At 40.5% G+C, this 20,436-nt stretch overlaps 1 long non-coding RNA gene across 1 annotated transcript; it reads right to left on the bottom strand.

Moving 5' to 3' along the window:
• Positions 1–948: 948 nt before the first annotated feature.
• LOC115582362 (uncharacterized) lies at positions 949–9,439 on the bottom strand. Its single transcript, XR_003984160.1, has 2 exons — positions 9,307–9,439; positions 949–1,204 (listed from the first exon to the last, which is right to left on the bottom strand). It is a non-coding gene; the product is annotated as an uncharacterized LOC115582362 (long non-coding RNA).
• Between the last annotated feature and the right edge of the window lie 10,997 nt (positions 9,440–20,436).

The following is a 20,436-nucleotide window of genomic DNA, read 5'->3' as shown; positions in this document are numbered from 1 at the left end:
AGCACACATGCGCTTTGCAGACAGTGGCCCGACGGATAGAAGTTACTGTATGTTGGAAGGTATAGCATGGGGAGCGTTTGCTAATTGGGAAGACGTTGACAAGACGTCGGCAAATGCTCCCAATACTGCGTTTATCCACTGTAATTCGTGCCAATGTCAAGACGCATTTGTGCTATTGCGGTCTAGGTTATGTATTCAGTGTCTCATTGGGCCAACTCCAATGGTTTCATGACCAACTGTGACTTTCTGAACTTGTAATTGACAAACATCATATGTGTAATTCATGGCACAATTCAAAAAAAGTCCTGTACATATATTTTTTTTTCTGAAATAATGTCTCTTCTGAGGGTCTCTGCCATTCTATAATATAGATATAATGAGTATAAAAACCAAGATCTTCTGCATAGGAGTGCTCACCAGAGACTTATACACTCATAGCTAATTAGAATTGGACTACAGTGATTTAATCATGCAGCTCTTCTACACTTTACAAATGTTATTGGACCAAATGGATCGAATTCTGGTAGTGAAATGAATCATTTCATGGGGGTTGTAAAGCTTGGAAAAATGTACAACAGATTCTTTCGCAATGTAAGCAAATGGGAAAAAAAAGTATTTTGGGCCCCGAGCATCACGTCACCAAACACTGCAAGCATTGTGTTTACAACGACGTTGAGGCAGAAACATAAGTGTAGTGAGGGTGAGGTCGGAGAAGAGTTCAGGTGACATACCAATCCAGCTGCAAGACTAGAGAGCGAACCCCACCTACAACCTCAGGGCTTGTCGGGCGGTTGCTTGGAAGTGCCATCTGGGTGCTCCTTCATCTCTCTGACAGCTCCTCAATGTGGCCAGGCAAGCTTACACCCACTGTCTGAGTAGTCATGTGACCAGACAGATAAACAGTACATTTATGATTTTCTGTGCTACTAGGACTCAATATATTCAGACTCATACTTTTGACAGGGTTTAATAATCTTGGCTGCTATTTCAGAGTAGAGGGAGGACATGAAATTGTCAAATCTGTGAGGATTTAGTGCGTGAGCGCCGTGTGGTGTGTATATATATCTCTACTATCAAGTCTTCAATCTGACAGCCAGGTGTTGGACTTGTTGGCAAGGTTACACTGCCATTTGTCTTCACTTGTCACACCAGTGGGCCAACGTCCCCGGAAACACCGCACAGTGACGTCATCTTAGTCTGGAACCTGATTGGATGAAATTGTTCGAGTATGCAAATCAGTGCGAAATGGATGAAAGCCAGCTGACCTAAAAAAAGGAGTTTGTCGTTTCTATCCCTCCATAACTGCAGAAAACATTATCGAGTCGAACAGGAAACACTGTCTGTCTGTCTGTCTGTCTGCCTGTCTGCCTTTCCTGCATGTTCATGTAGCCAGACTCATGTGAATAATGAACAGGTTTGCGTCAGGTTTCTAGTATGTATGTTGATTAAATTGTGAGAGACTGAGTAAACAGACTTGACAAAGGCTTCCATTTACAGTAAACATGGATGGGGCTGCCAAGCACACATTGTGTTTGCATGGAATACACAGTACAATACGTTTGAACCTCTCCCTTTTCAGGGCAGGCCAGGTGAGCTTACGCGGTGCTGCTGACACTGTGGTGGAAATGTGAGAGTAAACCCTCAGAAACCATAAATTCTCCCACATGATCATTTTGCTACAATAACTTTGTAACGACTGCTCTTTAAAAATTACACGATCATGTAATTGTTAGAGCCATAGGACTAAGGACACGTGCCACAATAAGAAACGCTATTGCGAGACTGCAGCCAAGCAGTCCCTATGAACAATGTAATTGTCGAAGATTAAAAAAAGATCGGGGCTGAGATATGATTTCCTCACGGTTAGGTGGCAGATCATCAAGTCAGGTAACACAGGTTAAATCACACTCACAATCAAACAGATCAGTTTTGCCGCTTATGAACCATTTCTGTACCGAAAGTTTAAAATGTATAACTTCTGACGCTGAAAGGGTTAACAGTAATTCACATATGTCTCGTTCCATAATGATGAAAAATAATGATGAAATTAAATTACTTGGCTTTCACCACATATCCTCACTGATGACTCGTGGACATTTAGGTAATCATGGTTATTCTGCCTGCCAAGAGGATTCACATACACCTTAACTGAATAACACTGTAGGAAATTACTTGACAGAGGGAGTAGAAAGGGTTAAAGCAGAACTTCGGCTTGCCCAGGATGCATTTTATTGACTATTTCTGCCTCTGCATTTTACGTTCCCTGTGCCCTTCCTGCTTTTTTTTTCTTACCTCCTGTCTCCACTTTCGTCAGCTCAACCCCCAGTCTGCCAAACAGTAAGAGGCAGTGAGTGAATACAACCTGTGTCACTGCTTGTTCTGTGGCACTTGGACGTGAATCGGCCAAAGAAGACACTTTGAGGTTGAGGTAAGCGCGGCCTCGATATGAAAACAGTCGCGCTGAAACCCGAGCTGTGGACACACGCACACACAAACTCACGGAGAGTTAAGAGTCGGCCTTCAGTAAACTGTTCACACATTTACTCTTCTGCCGTTCTGGCACCACATAGGAAATGAGCCCAGTGACAATATTTTCATTAGATAACCAAAATCCTGAAATTTTCCACCTGAGACACAATTGGAGGTTTGTGATTCATTTTCCCTTGTAACCGTGAGCTTCTCTTGCCCAGCCCATGGAAAACATATGGAGCCTGATTTGTTATTGGGGGTAATTTAAAGCAAGATTCTCACCAGCTGCCTTATAAAAGCCCAGCGTGACCAAAGACAGTAGCTGAAGCAACGAGGCTGCATGTCCCACCATCACTTCATTACACTAAATCAGTCGGGGAGTGACTCATTCCAACCATGTGGCACTTTTATTTTGACATAGCCATTGTTTTGGATTTACTGTACTTGTAATTGGCATTCCTAGTTGTCATTTCTCAACAACAGCAATATTACATTTTTTTATTTTAACAAACCAAGCCCAATTAATTGTTGCTATGCCGAGCCAAAGACACTCAGACGTGTGTGGTTTCAGTACAGTCTAGATTTCTTCTCATGATTTCACAGAGTTCACAGGAGTTCACAGCGGGTCCCCAGTGGGAACGGGGGGGAGCTTTTGGGTGTTTTCGTTGGGCATTTTCCATGGTGTGTGGTTAATTGTTAAGAGAGACTTTCAAACCAGTGTCTGACACATATTCTTTGAGCCTTGAGGGCTTGTGCATAATCAAATGAGAGACTATGCTGCGGTTTTGACCAACAAGAGGGGTCACAGCCAAACATCCAAGCATGTCCTCACGGCAGTGTGCTGCTTTTTTGTGTCAGTCAGCAGCACAACAAGCTGCTGGCACAGTATGAGGCACTGTTTGCATGCTACAGGTCCAACGTGGATGTAGTAAAACTGGTCTATTGTCACTATTATTGCCGTTTTATATATTGTTAAACAAATGTTACCATATATGTATATAACGATAACACTTTGTAATAGTCAACATTCAGAGTTAATTAACTTTCCCTGTTCACAAATAATGAAATGATTTATTAGACATTTATTAAGCAATCGTTTATTGTAAAGTTGCAACTGATGTTTATGATCATTTGTGAATAGTAAATTCATAATACTGTGGAGTTCATTTGTAAACATTATTTTGACGGCCATTATAAAGTTGCAGCGGATGATTATAAACATTCACAACATTTTCTTTGCAGAAAGAAATGAGCATTTGAACCTCTCTGTAGACATTTCTGGGACATGTAAGCATAATGCTGCAACTGCTTTTTGACCTCCCTCCTCCGTTCCTGTGCTGAGAAAAAGATGGTGTAGGATTCACCTCTCAGTGCCCAGGGGTGCAGATAGAGCCCTGGATAGGGCTCAGTAATCCTCACCACTATTGGAGCCCATCTGTTTTGGTTTTCATTTTTCTGCATTATTAATGCTTATTGGTACATAGTCTAGGAATTTAGCCAGGGTGTTTGAAGTCAAGGAGGAAGGTGATGCCAGGGGCATTAGTTGAAGGAATGATGACCTTAAGGTCTAACACAAGCCAGCACTCCTAACCTCCAGGAGCCTCTCCCTTGATGTTGGAATCCAAGTACTGCACTCTCTCCTTCCTTGCCCTGGACTTTGCTATTCAGCATTTCTCTTGCCAAATCAGAGTCATGAGATTTTCTGATGCGGTACTAAAAACTCCAAATATTTCTAGTCTCATAATCATTCAGTCAGATCAATAATAAAAATACCACACATGCCATTTGTGATCTTTCAAAATGTATCAGAAATAAACCAAGCGTGACTTTATAAAAAAGTGAAGGGATCGCTAAAGTTAAGATGAGTCATCCTGAGGAAAAAACAAGAATGTGTGTAGTATATTTTATGACAATTGTTCCCATAGTTGGCTAGATTTTTTTTTTTTTATCTCCAAACCACAATCTCCAAATCTCATGAGCCTGGTTTCCATCCAGATGTATCGCAAATTTGAACCAAATTTTGAGAAAATGTGCAAAAGAAAAAGTGCAAATAGCAAAATTGTTTACCATCTACCGGCGCTCGTTGGTTCAATCTAGATAATCAGTAGGACGCGCCAATTCTCCAGTTGGAAAACTACCATACTACATTATACCATATTTCTTTGCAGCAGAGGTATATGTTAGCTTTGTCAGAATATATGCATTAAAGTTTCCCTATCCCCAGTAGGCACAATTAAAAAAAAAATATTTTTTTAAAAAGCAAAAAGCGAGTTATGAGATGTGTTGTTTCCTTCAACCTCTCCTGTTTGATAAAAACAGGGCTATAGTCCATGAATATCTGTATCAAATCTGATGGAAATCCATTGAATAGTTCTCAAAATACTTTCATCCCTGGGGCCATGCAAGCCATGCTAATGGCTAAAAATCATGAAAAACCCTATAAAAGTAGTTGGGGGATGTTTCTGGATATGTTCTCGATTCAGAACTTCTAGTAACAGATTAATATCAAGGCCCACAAAGAAATTAAAGTTGAAACAAACATTCTAATTGACCACAAAGTAATTTTGCTTTTATGATCAGTGTCTCTGCTGCAAGCTATGCAGTGGTGTAATACCGCCGATTAGTATCATCACAGCCTAAGGACAGGATAGTTCAGGCTCCCATACACAGGTCATTCTGGAGTTTCATTCATATAATTTGGTGATTGATTGGTTATAAGTATGTTTTCCACTTCATTGCATACAGAGCTAACTGATAGCTGCTTATATCTGATAGTCTTCGACTTACGTTACCCTCTGGCAAACAGAGCACACCAGCATTGACTAAGCAAACTTCTGTTCGTCTGAGCATTGGATGTGCATTTGTCAAACAGAGCAAAGAATTAAATCTGTCACTGGAGCAGATAAAGGCAGCAATCATGTTAACCACAAGAGTTGGAGGAGAGTGCGCAACGCAGTTCAGGTTACTTAGCAATTTAATCGTGTCAATAAAGATCCCGTTTTATGTGTGTTACTCCTCTTCCGAAAACATGTTTGCATATAAAAAGGAAATTTTATCGGTGTAATCTGAAAGCTTGTTAAATTCACAGTAACTCTGGATGAACCTAAAGAGGAGAGACAGCAGTCTCCTCAGTGTTGCTGTTCACAGCAGCTCTCGCAAACATGGCCTCTGGATGCGGGATACGGTGCAGGACATGGTGAACCCTGAGCCGTATATTCAAGCCCTGGATGTTTCGACAGAACTCACCTGTGAGGCTGATAAATCACTAGAGTGTACACTCGGAGCCGAGCGCGGACAGTAAATCTGAAAGTCAACAGCGGGTGAGGGCTTAACCAAACTGTTAGGAATTCTCTATTTGGCACATTTCCTGTCATGTATGCCCTATTTATTATATACCCTAATGACTGCAGTGAGACTTTCTGGAGGCCATCAACAACTTATAAGACATACGTTTGCTCTGAAAATAACGCTTGACCTCTGTCCCTCAGGTAGGAAGCTATAAAAGAAGTCTGTTATATACAGTTTGTTTGTTTATATAAACTCGATCCAATTTAGTGATTCCTTACGATCTTTATGAAACTGTACATCACAATCTAGTGAATGCCACACTGGCTATTGCACAGAGATCTTCTAATGACCACTGGGCCACATCTGACCTCCTGCGTGACCCGCTCTAACTTGATAATCAGTGTTTTCAGAAGACAGAGGTCGCGGCTCCTCTGCCCCGATGTGACCTTTTTCATTAAAGCAAGAACCAAAATGATGATCAGTTCATCATGACAATTATAATCCATGATGTTACAGATGAATATCATTTGTCAGTCATGTCTTTCTGACCAACCCCCCTTGAGATGAAGCTAATAGAGCTTTGATTTGGAGCGCATTGATTAGCCCCATGCTCCCCTCCAGTTAACAGCAGACAGTCTTCCTTTGTGTGTTTCTGACAGTTTTATTCTGTGGACTAAAATGGCCCAAATAAACCACGGACGAACAGCCTAGCTTTTCAAAAGGTTAGTAAATTTCACCATATGGATTTTTTTGGTGTGCCTCCCAAATGTCATGGCTTAATTATTAACGTTGGGGCCATTTCAGAGAGAGATTTGCACTTTTACAATATTGTTGTGCCCGGCGAGGTTAAGTGTTGAAAGTGCAAGGAAGGCCATTGTCCTTCCTCTGCGTTTAATGAAGATGGATTTAGAGATGAAATGTTGGGTGTAATAAAGACAGCGTGACCTTTAAGGCCTTGACACAAGCATGAAAACATAACGATAGTTTGAACGGACAAATACGCTTCAAGAACAGGACTGTACCGATTGTGAATTTGACTGAGTGAAGTAACAAGATATTTTACCAGCAAAATATATCGGTCATTTATTTGCTGTTGGGCGTATTCACCGTTGGGAATTGGAAAACTGTTTTAACATTAAAGATACAAGTTCATACAAGGATATGCAATCCCCTGGGCACATCTAAATGATCTATAAACCGGTCAATGGCCTGCGCCAATAGTAACTAATAAGTTGACTGAAGCTTTGCTGCTTTTTCTTCACAGCATCTGACCTTGAGCTCTGACATTTAACCTTAAGAAAAGGTCAGAGCGAGATTCTCACGTTGACCTGGGACGTCTCAGGAAGAGCACCAGACTTTGAAGCTAAATTTCATAGCGGCCAAATGGTGTAGTTACAATGTCACGTGACGCACTGGGGCCCAAAAAAAATGTTTTCCCATAAGCTTACATTGTGAACGAAGCAACTGTATAACGATGGATACATTCATTTTGAGCATTACAACCCCCCAAAATGAATCGGTTCACTATCATAACTTTAAACGTTCTCTCTTATAACATTTGGTAAGTATAGAAGAGCTGCACAATTAAATTATTTTATCTTCATTCAAGTTAGCCAAGTGGTAAATCAGAAGTTAGCTGGCTCAGTCAGATGGGCAGATCTGGGTGATTTCATGCCAGGGAAGTCCAAGTACCTTTGAGCTTACGTGAGAAAAACAAGAACAACATGACCGAGGAAGCCAGCACGATTTTCAGCGATCTAAAGTTCTTGCATTTTAAAAGTAAAAAAACAAAACACAGATATAAATCCCCTTTTTCCACCCAAAAAATTGCCGCAATTTGGCAAGGTACACTATAAATCTTAAAAGTTGACTTTACTTTTAAAAGGTCAGGATACCAATTACGTAAGAATTACCATGTAAAGTAGATATTTACATTTACGCTGTGCAAGCTAAAAAAAACAACTTAAAGTTATTAGTCTACTTTACTTTGTCGTTCTGAGATAAATTGGTGTCCTTGACTCTTTTTTTAAATTAAGATCATTGTCAGATTTTACAGTGTAAAGTTAAGTTTTTATATATATATACAGCAAGCCTTTTTTCTTATGTCACAAAACAAAAATACTTGTGATTTCCAGGTCTTTTATGAAGGATATCTGATAAACTTCAATAAAAAGCAGAATATTAAAAAGTAATAAAAACTTTTATAGCACTGGTTTATTTTCATTTGTGACAAAAATTGATGACTGCATTTACAAAAATGTTAAGAGCTGCATCCGATTGCATCATATCGAACAGAATCCAACCAAACAGAATCGTCCCGTATTAAGAATGTATCATCCTTGAATCGTATCAAAGCTCATCTATCTGAATGCGTATCGGATCGTCTTCTAAGGGAAAGATGCACACCCCTAATATTTGCTGTCCTGTGGGATGGTCATCGAATGCTGTAATTGTCCGGTGAGAGTATTTTTTCCATCTTCAGTAGATCCAGATTATGAGCTCTAACTCAAGATTATAACCAGTCACGAACACCAAAGGTCGCGACCTCCCAGTGTGGCCGTTATGAGTAAATATTGATTACACTACAGTCAGTCAGCTAAGTGGAGCCACCCGAGCAGAACACAGCCATGTACTGTGGTGTTTTTTGAAAGGAGTTATATCTGGCCTAATCCCAGCCTCAGCCCTGCCCTCACCCCAGCCGGTGCACTTCTCTCTGCTGTGCATATCAGCATGTGCGGCTCTGCACCGGGCTCAGGTTTCTCAGAGCTCCTGCTTGGTGCAGGCAGACCTTCGCGGCGGTGCGTCTGAATAGGCTCCTGAAACTTTGAGTCCTCCAGCTCCGGGTTCCTCGGGGCACTGACTGGCTGACTCCCAAGATGGTAAGGCAGTATCTGAGTTCACATGTTCCTCACCCCCACCTTCATACATGTCATCAGATTCGCTGTGCCCGCCTCAATGAAAGCTCTCTGTTGACTTCCTCTGCTGACAAGCGAGACGTGACCAGCTCCATGGCGTTGAGCGCTAACCACTGAGCAGGAGCCTTAAATTCGCATAAGTAAAACTCTGTTATGAAACACTTTATGTTGCCAAATTCATGATGTGGCTTTCTGCATTAAAAAGGCTCCTTTTGATAGCAGCCGGTGACGTTTGATCCATATGCGACAGAGATTCTTGTATGATTTAATAGGTGTTTTTAAAGGAATAGTTTGATATTTTGGAAAAATATGCTTGCTTGCTTGCTTTCTGAGATTTTCTGAGAAGATTGATACCACTTTTACATCTTAATTGTAAATATAAAGGCTACCACTAGCAGCCAGCTAGCATAGCTAAGCATAAACTCAATGTGAAGCTTGAAATCATGTCATCACTGTTAGGTTGCCAGACAATCAGCAGAGACTCCGGTGGCAGATTTTGTTACCTTTAGCCTGAATTTTAGTTTAAAACATACAAAAATTAAAAATGATCAACAGTGTGAAGAAACAACAGTGTTGATGTTAAGTCATCTATGTATTGTGTCGCTGAGATTGCTACTGAAGTTAGCATGCTTACCAGCTAGCTCCAGCCCGTCATGTCTTGTTAAACCACTTTGAACCGCAAGAGGTGACAGTCTGGTCGCCCACATAGCTTCAGCTGGGAGATGTAAAGGCATAACACTTGTTATTTCTGTGTCTTTATGGTAAATAAAGGGCTACCACCACCAGCCAGTTAGCTTAGCTCAGCAAAGTATGTTTGTCTAAGTCTTGGCCAAGGGCTGTTGATCTTTAAATCTTGTCGTCGCCGTTAGGTTGCTAGATAAACAGTACCGACTTCAGGCACTCTGCAGATTTTTGTAATATTCAGACATGGCCAAACTAGTTGTTTCCCCTTTTTTTCTGTCGTTATGCTAAGCTAAGCTAGCTGCTGGTCCATTATATTTAATGGATTGATATGATAGTGGTATCAATCTTCTGATTGAACTCTGGACAAGAAAGTGAACAAGTATAATTGCCAAAATGTCAAACTATTGCCCCAAGTTGTTGAGCTGGGTGTCCTGGCATACATGATGATAAAATGTTTTCATTATTTATATGAATCCCAGCAGGACGAGAGGATTTCAAGCCATGCAGCGGTGGTGTCAACCTTCAGATTGACAGAGCGGAGACTGATTTTCTTCTTCGGGTGTTTTGGAACTGGAGGCTCAGGTGGAAGCAGCAAGCCCCGACAGAGAGCTGCCATTGCACAGAGCAGAAACCTACCCACAAACCCTTGCCTGTGGCGTGCCCTTTGAAGATACATGCCTCTTCTTGACATTTCTTGTCAACTTGCCTTGGGAAGATTGGATCCCGTCCTCCTGGTCCACAGTTTGTGTTCAAACTGTCTGGGATGATGCAGGAGATATAAACCACTTCAATGGAGATAAGCAGTCATTAATCTTCAAAGTCATTACCGCTCCATAAAAAATGTTTCTGTCTGACGTCTTGAGGTGAGCTTCAAAGTGAGAAGACGCACAATCAATAGTGGAAAATAAACATGATGCAATGCAAAACATTGCTAATATCTTATTTGTCCCTGCCTTTGCCACTCTCTCATGTACGCTGCATGCCTGAACAAAGAGATACACACCAGAGCTGACGGCGAACATGGCATATTTGTGTCACTCCAGCAATTGGAACAGAACAACATTAATAGACCATGCGGGTTGTAATGCAATTAAAACATAAATATGCAAAGTACACAGGGGTTGCCGCTGCTGTGCTGTATCTGCAGAGACAGGTGCCAGCCATCTTTAGTGTTTACGACAAAGATCCTCCAGCAAATGGCATCAGCGTGATCAGACTGGATTAATATGAGATGTCTGGGAGGTTGAATTTCAGCACAACCTCGGTTGAAAACAAACTAAAACAGTTAATGATCTCAGCAGGAGGAGGCCTGCTTGCCTCAAAACGATGATGTTAATAGAATAAACGAATGAGAAGAACCTATAGATCATTTAGTATGTTGTAAAATCTAACTACTGAGCAATTTTGTGCCATTTTTATGCTGTCTTACAAATCAGTTGAGTTAATGATTATTGTCTGTCCTCCTGTTATATTTCTTTGATATGCAATGAGGTTTAAAAAACATTCTGCGTGTCTGAACAGAAAGCTTGTGTTGCTCCGAGGCAACTGGATGTTCCAGATAGTGGGAGCTGACAGAGTCCTGTCTGCTGAGCGGATTCTGGCCTTCTGACACGTCCTTGGAAGGCGTTTATTTTCTCTTTCATCACTTTCATTCTCGTGTTCAATTTGACTGATTGAGCAGACCAGTTGCCGCCCGGCAATTTCTACAGATGTACACAAATTGTCAGTCACGAAGTGGCTGTTCGATAATATAGCCTTTACAGCCTATGCCCAAGGACCCGTAGGCCATTACAGGGCCATTACTAGTGAAATCCTTGTCTGGACAAGTGGAGGGAAACTAATGTGTTACTGTGACGAAAGGTTCTCATTGTGAGGGCTGCAGCAAGAGCCGATCAGGGGAGATAGGATCAATTAAGCTAGTAGCTGTGAGTGTAGAAAGCAGCGGTCGGCCTCATTAAAAAAAAAAAAGAAGTTGTTTTGTAGGTGTGTGCCAATTGGATCACTCTCACGTTAATGCAAAAGTAGTTTCTCCAGATTGTGTTGACAGCTGTATTTGTTCACATTTGTTGCAAAAGTCTGAATCTGCAAAAACATTTGCACTGCTAATGAACATTTCAACAACTCATAGATTTGTTTGACGTGCTTTAGACGTAAGCGTCCATGATGAATGCTTTTAGGAATAAAGATTGACTCAGTAGCTTGTAAGCATTTAAATTTTGCGAAGAAACATTCAGCCTTATGTCGACAGCTGCTGACAGCCAGAACTGATTGTGATTTAAATCATCGCGTTTAAGTCAAAAAAATTAAATAACTGCGTAATTCTTGCTGTACAGATTTTGCAAATTGGTGTTGAATTAATGTACAGTAGACAGTTTTTCATCCTAAAAATTGGCCGTCTAGACAACTTCATTGCCTCCGCTGTTTCTGACAAGCTTAATTCCACAGTTCCACATCTGTCTTTATTTTCCTATGGGTTTTAACTGTCTATCACAATGTGGTTTCCAAAATTTGCTGGGTGTTTCTCAATGTACCCACACAAATCTTTTCCAACTCCGATTAGAAATGTACTTTCATATGTTTTCTGCGGTTAACCATATACACTGCAGCCTTTCTTCCAGATATTTTTTCAGTAAATATCTAAATACACAAATATGCATCAGTTCTTTTTGCGCCATAAATTACACTGGCGGGAAACCAGTGATGAGCTTATCATCAACTAATAACGGAATTACTTTAAAGCTTTAAATCGCAGCCTGTTTCCAATCCGGCACAATCAGAGTTGATAGAAATGGACAACATAGTCTTCAAGCTAAACGGCCATGACATTAAAGTGCGCTGGCGTTCACTCCTCTGTGTAGTGAAGCAAAAATGTTTCGTCCGAGGAGGGGTGTAGGGGTTTGTGTCTTGGATTAATTAAGCTGAGGAACTCCCAGTTTGGGGAGCTTAGCATGTGCAGGGTGATGTTTTCTTCTGAGTCTTTTCCACAGGGATAGGTTTGCACTCATCTTTGATAGTTAACCCCATGTGACCCTTCCCTAGAGCCAGTCCCACTCCCACCTCACTGCTCCTGCTTCTCATTAGAGCATGTCCACTAGTCTGACTGAGTCTAAGTAGGCCGCCACCCAGACCACTGACGCACCTCCAAAAAACATGAAATGCTGTGTGTGTGTGTGTGTGTGTGTGTGTGTGTGTGTGTGTGTGTGCATGTGCTTGTGCTTGTGCATGCGTGCGTGTGTATGTGTGCCTGCAGAGTCACTGTACGACTGCGTTTATCAGTGATTAAGATGTCACCATTTGGTTCTGATAGAAATCTCAGTTTACTGGCTCAGTAAATCCCCATTACAACACTTTATAATAACATCATCGATAAATGGACGGAATAAACTTTAGTTAATAGTCATGTTCACTGTTAACAGTAAAGCAATTAACAAGGCTTTATAAAGCATTTAGTAAGCAATTGTTAAGGTTTATCAACTTTATAATAGCCAACCAAGAAATGTTATTAGATGAACAACACAGTATTTTTTAACTAGATACAAAGTATCATAAACATCACTTACTGCTTTACAATAATCAATTGCTTGATAAATGGTTTATAATGCATTCTATTGTGGTATAATAATTAATTAGACATTAATTAGACTATTAATTTACCATTTATTAATGACGATTAATATACTATAATTACATTGTTTTCCCAATTCTTTTAATTAAACCCTTCACTTTTGTAAAGTTTATATGCATTTATACAAAAAATATCCATTTGTGAAATAGTTAAACCAACAGCACCAAATTGATTCAAGTGGCACTGATTTTGACATTACATGAAATATCACGTGTATAGACAAGGGTTATAATATCAGATTTTCCCTATATCATCATTGTGGCCAAAAAAATGTGCGATAATGATAGTAATGCAATAATCGACAGACAAACTCTTTTTTCACAGTAGACCCGTTCAACTTGTGGCCATTTAACAACCTCATTCTGGCCCTTTGATCATTAGGTTAATTAGCCCATTTGTCAGTTATGCCTGTTGCCAAGCACAAAAATTCTCGTTATTTCATTAAAAAGTTTTAACCCAGACCGTTTAAGCAAAGGGAATTTACCTGAATGACTTCTTAAAGTCATTATAAAGGTGAATTATAAAGTATTTATGAAGTAATTACAAAGGTTATAAAGGTGAGCATATTGGCCTGTATATTGTGTGGAGTTCCTTTTAAATTCCACGCTTAACAGATCAGACATAGGGAATGTGAGAAGTCCGGCCCCTTGGCACTTCAATTTTTTTTGTTTAAATCTGGCCCCTCTCAAAAAACATGTAGTTGAGTCAGCCGGTTTGACACAATAAAAAAAATCTCTCACACTGGTAAGCAAACTTTTTCGGGGGTTCGGGGGTTTTTAAATATCGCGGTTATCATCAATACCCGTTTAGCGTGAAGCTGCTTGTACACACAAACACGTAGAGCCCACAATATGTGTGTAACGTATGATTCAAGAGATCAAAACATTTTTCTTTTCAGACCACCAAATATATTAAACAGATAAGCTCATCTAAAGGTCAGTACCATAATAACCATAATTAATAAAGGGTAGATTTAGAGTTAATTAAACTTTAGGTAGGGGTTATTTGACTTTTGGCAAACAATGAAATGCTTTATAACCCTTTATTAAACAACTGTTTATTTTTGTATTAAGTTACAACTGGTGTTTATAATACTTATACTGTACTTATACTTTGTAAATAGTTCCTAAATCTGTGTAGTTCATCTATAAACATTATTTGAATGGCCGTTATAAATCTGCAACTGATGTTCATAAAGCTTTACAGTTGCTTAATAAATGGTTTATGAAGCATTTTATTGTTTGTTAACAGTCACATAACTATTTACTTTCAGTCAAAGAACTATAAATTTACCATTTTTATTAATGGTGGTTATTATAAAGTGTTACCAAAATGTCTTTCACCCACGAAGAAAAAAGAATCAATATTAGCTGATCGCGCCACATGAGATAAGCTGTTTTGATGAAAATTTTTTACAGCGGAGGCGACAGGGTTGAAATTGCAGCTGAGTCATTACCCTGTATCATTGCTATCTCGCTGTATGATGAGACGTGAATTTGTCTGACCTCCCCGGGGCAGCACAAAGGGCTGAATTCAAAGCGGGGCACCCAGGGGCCAAGCTGGCGGCGGGCCCAGCTGAGGAGCACCAGCCAGCCACCACCTGCATACTGCTGCTCGCCCGGTCTCCCTGGATATGAACCCCCGCCCTCCCTCTCTTCCCCTGCCTCGGCGACCCCCCTTCTCCTGCTCTGACAAGCCTCATCTGCATCCCAGTCATATCCTACTCCCACTCCTTATATCTGCCCAGTCCATCTGATCTGTCCATCACGCAGCCTAAATTCTATGTGACAGCAACACTATGGCCTCAGCTGTGAACACTCCTTTCATGCTGTCACCGAGCTGATTTTCAGATGCTGCGGCGACAATGATGTGTGCAATCTTTTATCTTCCCTCGGATTGTAATTTAAACATTCAAGGGTTTTGTTGCACATGCGTCACATTCTAATAGAAATTAGGACTGGGTGTTGGCGGCTAATTTAGCTCTTTTATTTTATTTTATTTCTGTTTATCAAAGATATATTTTTACAATTTATTACAGTTTTATTTTTTTGCATATCATTTTACACAGTCACTGACAATACATATCCTGCACATTGTATATAATACACATTGACATTTATACATGCATAGAAAGAACATAATCTCTCCACACTATGACACAGATTTATCCAGTAATTACTCTGTATTTGTCTGCACCACATGTTCTGCTCTCAGCATGCAGAACTTGTGCACAGCCTTCAGTGTGTACTTTTATGTTTTCTGCCATGGTGATGGTCACAGTTTTTTGGGGCCGTGTTTCATTTCTAGCTGTACGTCTAGGTCTGTGTTCGTGAGCAATACAGCTCAATTCTGATTCGGATCTGATCTGATCACCTTCCAACACCAACACCAACCCTGCCCCTTTTTCTTTTAGCCTGATAAAACTTGAAAGAGCAGAAATGTCAGAGCACTTAGAACTGTTCCAAAAACTTCATCATACAGACTTAGTCATGCTTGTCAAAACAGCAATTATCGCATTAAGATCACACATACGCACATTTGCATCCCTAAATTGTGTAATGAAGGCGGTTCATCTGATCAGTCCTCCAAGAAATAAACAAACTCATCCCAGGATTTTTATTTAATAAGTGAGGAGCTTCCTGAAAGACTAACAGGTTGTTTCAGCTATCGCTGGACAAAGTGAACGCTGATGCTCGTTTCAGCCGCAGATTCTCTGTAAGTGTTTGAAAAATTTCAAAACTGAGAGTTATTAATAAGGGTGGGATTATTTGCTTCTTATATTAACAATCCATGTGTTCTGCCTCCACACAGCTCAACTGTTTCTCTCTGGCTGGACAGTCTCAAGTGTGTTTCTCTCTTGGTTCAATACTGCCCCCTGGAAAATAGTTTGTGCACTGCAGCCAATAAAGCTGGAACATGGTGTAAAAAGATGGCAGCCCCCTGGACCGATCATTTAGTACTCCCATCTGCCTCCAGTGAAGTTCTGGACCAGCAATGTTAACACTTTAATTTTGGACATTCTGACAATAATATCAAGATGTCAAGACCACACATGTAAAGCCAGAATTAAACTAATCATGTGTCCGTTGTGCAGATTACTTTTAATAACTGTGTGGATGATATCACTGTGATTAGCATTCTTGCTAATCACAAAGACTCTCTTCATCCGCTCTGTTTTTTCTGTCGGAGTCAACTGCAGTTTAAATTCTCACCTTTATTATTACCACTGTTTGCAATTCATTTCCCGTCAAACTCAGATGTCACAACCCACATGACCCTTGCCCTTGAGAAAAACACAATATCAAAACAGTGAGCTTGGAGGACAACTGAGCCAGACAGGGAACACTGGGATGCCAGTGCCCAGACAATAAGAGAGCCAAACGGAGGATGGTAGAAATTCTCCTCCCAGCTGTAGACCTTGTCGGATCCCTATCCCGAATTCCTGAGCTGTCTGGAGGAGCCCTCGGGGCTGGCAGAATGGCAGGGTGCGTTGTGGGAGTCTGTCCTGTTTCTGTAAGCCCAGGCAGGGGGTCTGAGGAGGGGGGTGTTTGATAACGCTGCATTTTTGACCCCCTCACGCTCCCGCTGTCTCTGCCACAGCGTCTGATTCACGTGGAGGAATCGGCAGCCATTTAGACCCGTCTCTTAGATTCATGACTAATTCACAGGCTTGTTGTGGCCGACAGAGTTTGACACCTTGCATCAGCTTCCAAGGTGGACTAATGGGAGAGTTCAGCGAAGGTTAAAGGGTTAGTGTGCTTTACTCCTGCTCTAACCGTGATCACCAAAGTAATTATGAAGGGAGGGACTGAGAACATGCCTGAGGCTGTGTACGTGTGTGTGTGTGTGTGTGTGTGTGTGAGTAAATGTTTATATGTGTGAATGGCGTAGGTGTGTGCACATATTTGCTGTCAGAACACAAGCAACACCCAAACACACTACTTAAAGGGACAATTTGTAAGATATGGCCAGAATTTTAGTTTAAAACATTCAAAGAATTAACCAACATTATCAACACAGTGTGAATAAACAACAGTGTTGACCTCATGTCAGAGACGTCTATGTACTGTGTTGTCGAGATGTCTTCTAAAGTTATCACGCTAACCAACTAGCCCCGGCCCGTCCTGTCTCGTAATACCACTTTGTCCCCCAAGAGGTGATAGCCTGACAGCCTCCGTAGTTTCAGCTGGGAGACTGAGTTGGTTACTTAGTGTTTTGTCTGACAAGTAAATAAAATAAACCCACAAAATGCCAAGAAAGGAAATATTTTTACACCTATTTTTAGCCACTTGCTAATGGCAGCGAGTTGCTACATCCAGATCAAGCTACAGCAAAGAGTATAGTGAACAGCTGTCAGTGGTTATGCTGCCCCCTATAGTTTTGGAGCTACCTTCCAATTCTGGCCATTTCTTACAAATTACACCTTTGAATATTACACACATCAAGCCATATCGTACTGACACTGCAGTGTAATGTTAAGTCATGTAATGACTTATCCAGGTGCAGCACTCTTTCAACTAATGACTCATTTGAAGAAAAAAAAGAAAAACGTAATGCAGCACAGTGACACCACATTTGGCTTCGGTATAATCTGTGGCTCTGCAGAGTTACCAAATGAAACAAAGCAGAGTTTAAAGCACTGAGCGGTCACAGATGTGTGGAGTTTTCCTCTCAAGCGAAAGAAAAAGCTCAGTTGAAAACCAAATCCTGTGCATTGCTGCTTCAGCAGAAATATCAAACAACTGGGAGGAACCTGCCAAAACTTGGCAATTGTTCTTTGCCTTTGAACTTCTTCATATTCCTGAATTAGAATAAATGTGTAGTTGTAGCAAAGGAGTGATTAGGATGACTCATGAAGGTACAACACATGGTAAGATCAAATTCACACACGTGGAGATCTAACAGGCACATTCTTGAAGGGAGACGCTGAAGAGAAAGAAAAACTTCACATTGCTCCTAATCTGTTTGAGGCTGTCACACTGCATGAAAGTTGACATGTCATATCGTGTGTGTTCATCAACATGCCGCAGCTGTCCTCGGAGCGCAGACCGCAGCCCTGTGTGCAGGACCAGTTCGGCCTCTGAGGGGGCGGTTCTGGAGGCGATCCATTATCAGTAATGGGTCAGGGTCACACAATGGGGGCACTTTGTCAGATCTGTTGGGGATGCACTGCGGTAGGCAAAGGGCTCGCTTTGATCTCGGTGCGTATGTTCACCGGAGTGTGCCGTGTCTGAAAAGTGATCCGCTCTCTGACATTTCCCTCCCATAACCATCTCAGGATGTATATCTCTTCTGTGGAGAAAAATTGCACAGAAAAAAAAAAAATGATGAATATTTCAGAGAACCGACTCTGACTTTCAGGGGCGAAATTGCAAACCCGTGCTACTAACAACACACACAGATAATATCTTTGTCTCTGCTATTGTCTCTCCATTGTATCAAAGATAAATGGGCTGTTAACAGTTGGTGTGTGTGTGCGTGTGTGCATGCAAGTGTGCATCTGTGTGTCTCAGATAGGATCCTGGACAGCCCAGTGTTTGTAGTTTTTGTAGTCCTGAGGGCCCCTGGTGGGTGTGCTCACTTTAAAGGGCCCAGTGAACTGTGAGGACTTGAGACATGAGACTGTGCCGCCCAACTGGCCCCAGGACACGGGTTCACCAAGAGAATGTGAGCAGAGCGGGTGAACTGGGCCGAGACGGGCTCCCACAAACCTCTGCTCCATTCCTCAAGACAGCAAACCCGTCTGAAAGACTCAGCTCCCGCTTGTCAGAGGGAAACTCTACCTTTCTGTGGTCACTGGTTGGGATCTGATTTACATCTAAATCTACCGTCTTTGTCACGACTTCTGTGTTGTTTTAAAGATGGTTTCTTCACATTTTTGGTGCATTTTCAAAATCTGTCATGACTTTTTAGCCGCTGTATATCTTCTCCAACTGTAGAGAATCTGTAGTCTGAAAAATGAAATGAACATTGCTGCTCTTCTCTATCATTGAAGACAGTAATTGAAGAGTCTTGTGTTTTTGGACTGTTAGTTTGACAAAAAAAGCGTTTTGATGACATCACTTAGGGCTCTGGTAAATTGCGATGAGCATTTTTCATTTGGCCGGACAGATTTTAGCAAAAAATAAAAGTACAAATAATGAAAAGAAAAATATTCTATTAACCGCTGTTCATGCTGGTCTATTTTTTTTTAGATAAAATGCTCTTTAAATAGGCCGAAGCAGCCAGAGTGACAATTTGTGCATGAAGTCAGTCAATTAAAGGTGCACTCTGTAGTTTTGGGGAAGACATTTTAATCAGAAGAGAAAGAATTCATTGCCTGTGTTTTTATACCTAAACAAACTAAATAAACAATTCTCTATTTTCATGACTAAACAAACTGAATAATTAAAACTGACATTAAGGGACAACACAACTTCATACTGTTTTACTTTGTTTATGTGCTCTGCCACCTTCCGAGATTCAAACATTGTCCTGGGGACCTTATTTTCCTCTGACAGCAGCTTGCTTATTCAGTTATGGAAAAATAAATATTTCTGTGTTTGTATTATTACTTCATCAAAATTGTAAATTTTCAAATTCTGAGTTTGAACTTCCTTTCCAAAACTACAAAGTGCCCCTTTAAAAGAACATGGAATCCTCCTAGTGAAGCTCTGAGACACAAGGCAAAGGGGAAAATTAGGAATCTTAAAGAGATTATCCTGGCAAAACATTTTTGTTTCACCTGTTCTTTAGTCATAAACACAGGAGAGATAACAACAGACTTGATCCTCTTTTTCTTCATCATTTAACTCTCTAAACTTCTGTACAGTACATACCTGTATAGTAGGATTTTGCGGCTTAACAATTCAACATAACAGGTGCTTGTCCCGTCGTCCTTTAAAGACTGATGAAGTCTCTGAAATATCGGTACATTTAAAGGTTGAACAGAAGTTGTAACTTGGCCAATTCTAGTTATATAAAATGGATATTAAATAAACAGTAACTATTGTTATTTGGTATCACCTGCTTTTGAACAATTATTTCATCTGAACAAATGAAATGTCTTAATTTTTGCACTGTATCATGTAATTGCTATAACATATGTAGTAATAGGTGACACGGGTCACATGTAAATATGGATATTTTACAGCCAACATTTCCACTCTGTCAATTTAAAACATATATGTGTGTATGTATGTATGTATGTATGTATGTATGTAGATAGATAGATAGATAGATAGATAGATAGATAGATAGATAGATAGATAGATAGATAGATAGGTAGATAGGTAGGTAGATAGATAGATAGATAGATAGATAGATAGATAGATAGATAGATAGATAGATAGATAGATATTATACTGTGAAAAAATACCCATGATCCAAAGCCCAGTTAATCATCTGGTCTACAGATATCACAATAATGTCTGTATTTTCAGCAGATCACTTTTTAAACTCTTAACACCAACTGTA

Source organism: Sparus aurata, chromosome 5, assembly GCF_900880675.1.
Source record: "Sparus aurata chromosome 5, fSpaAur1.1, whole genome shotgun sequence".
NCBI lineage: Eukaryota > Metazoa > Chordata > Actinopteri > Spariformes > Sparidae > Sparus > Sparus aurata.
The sequence above is the reverse complement of the archived record's forward strand: the minus strand, read 5'-3'. Positions and strand labels throughout refer to the sequence as shown.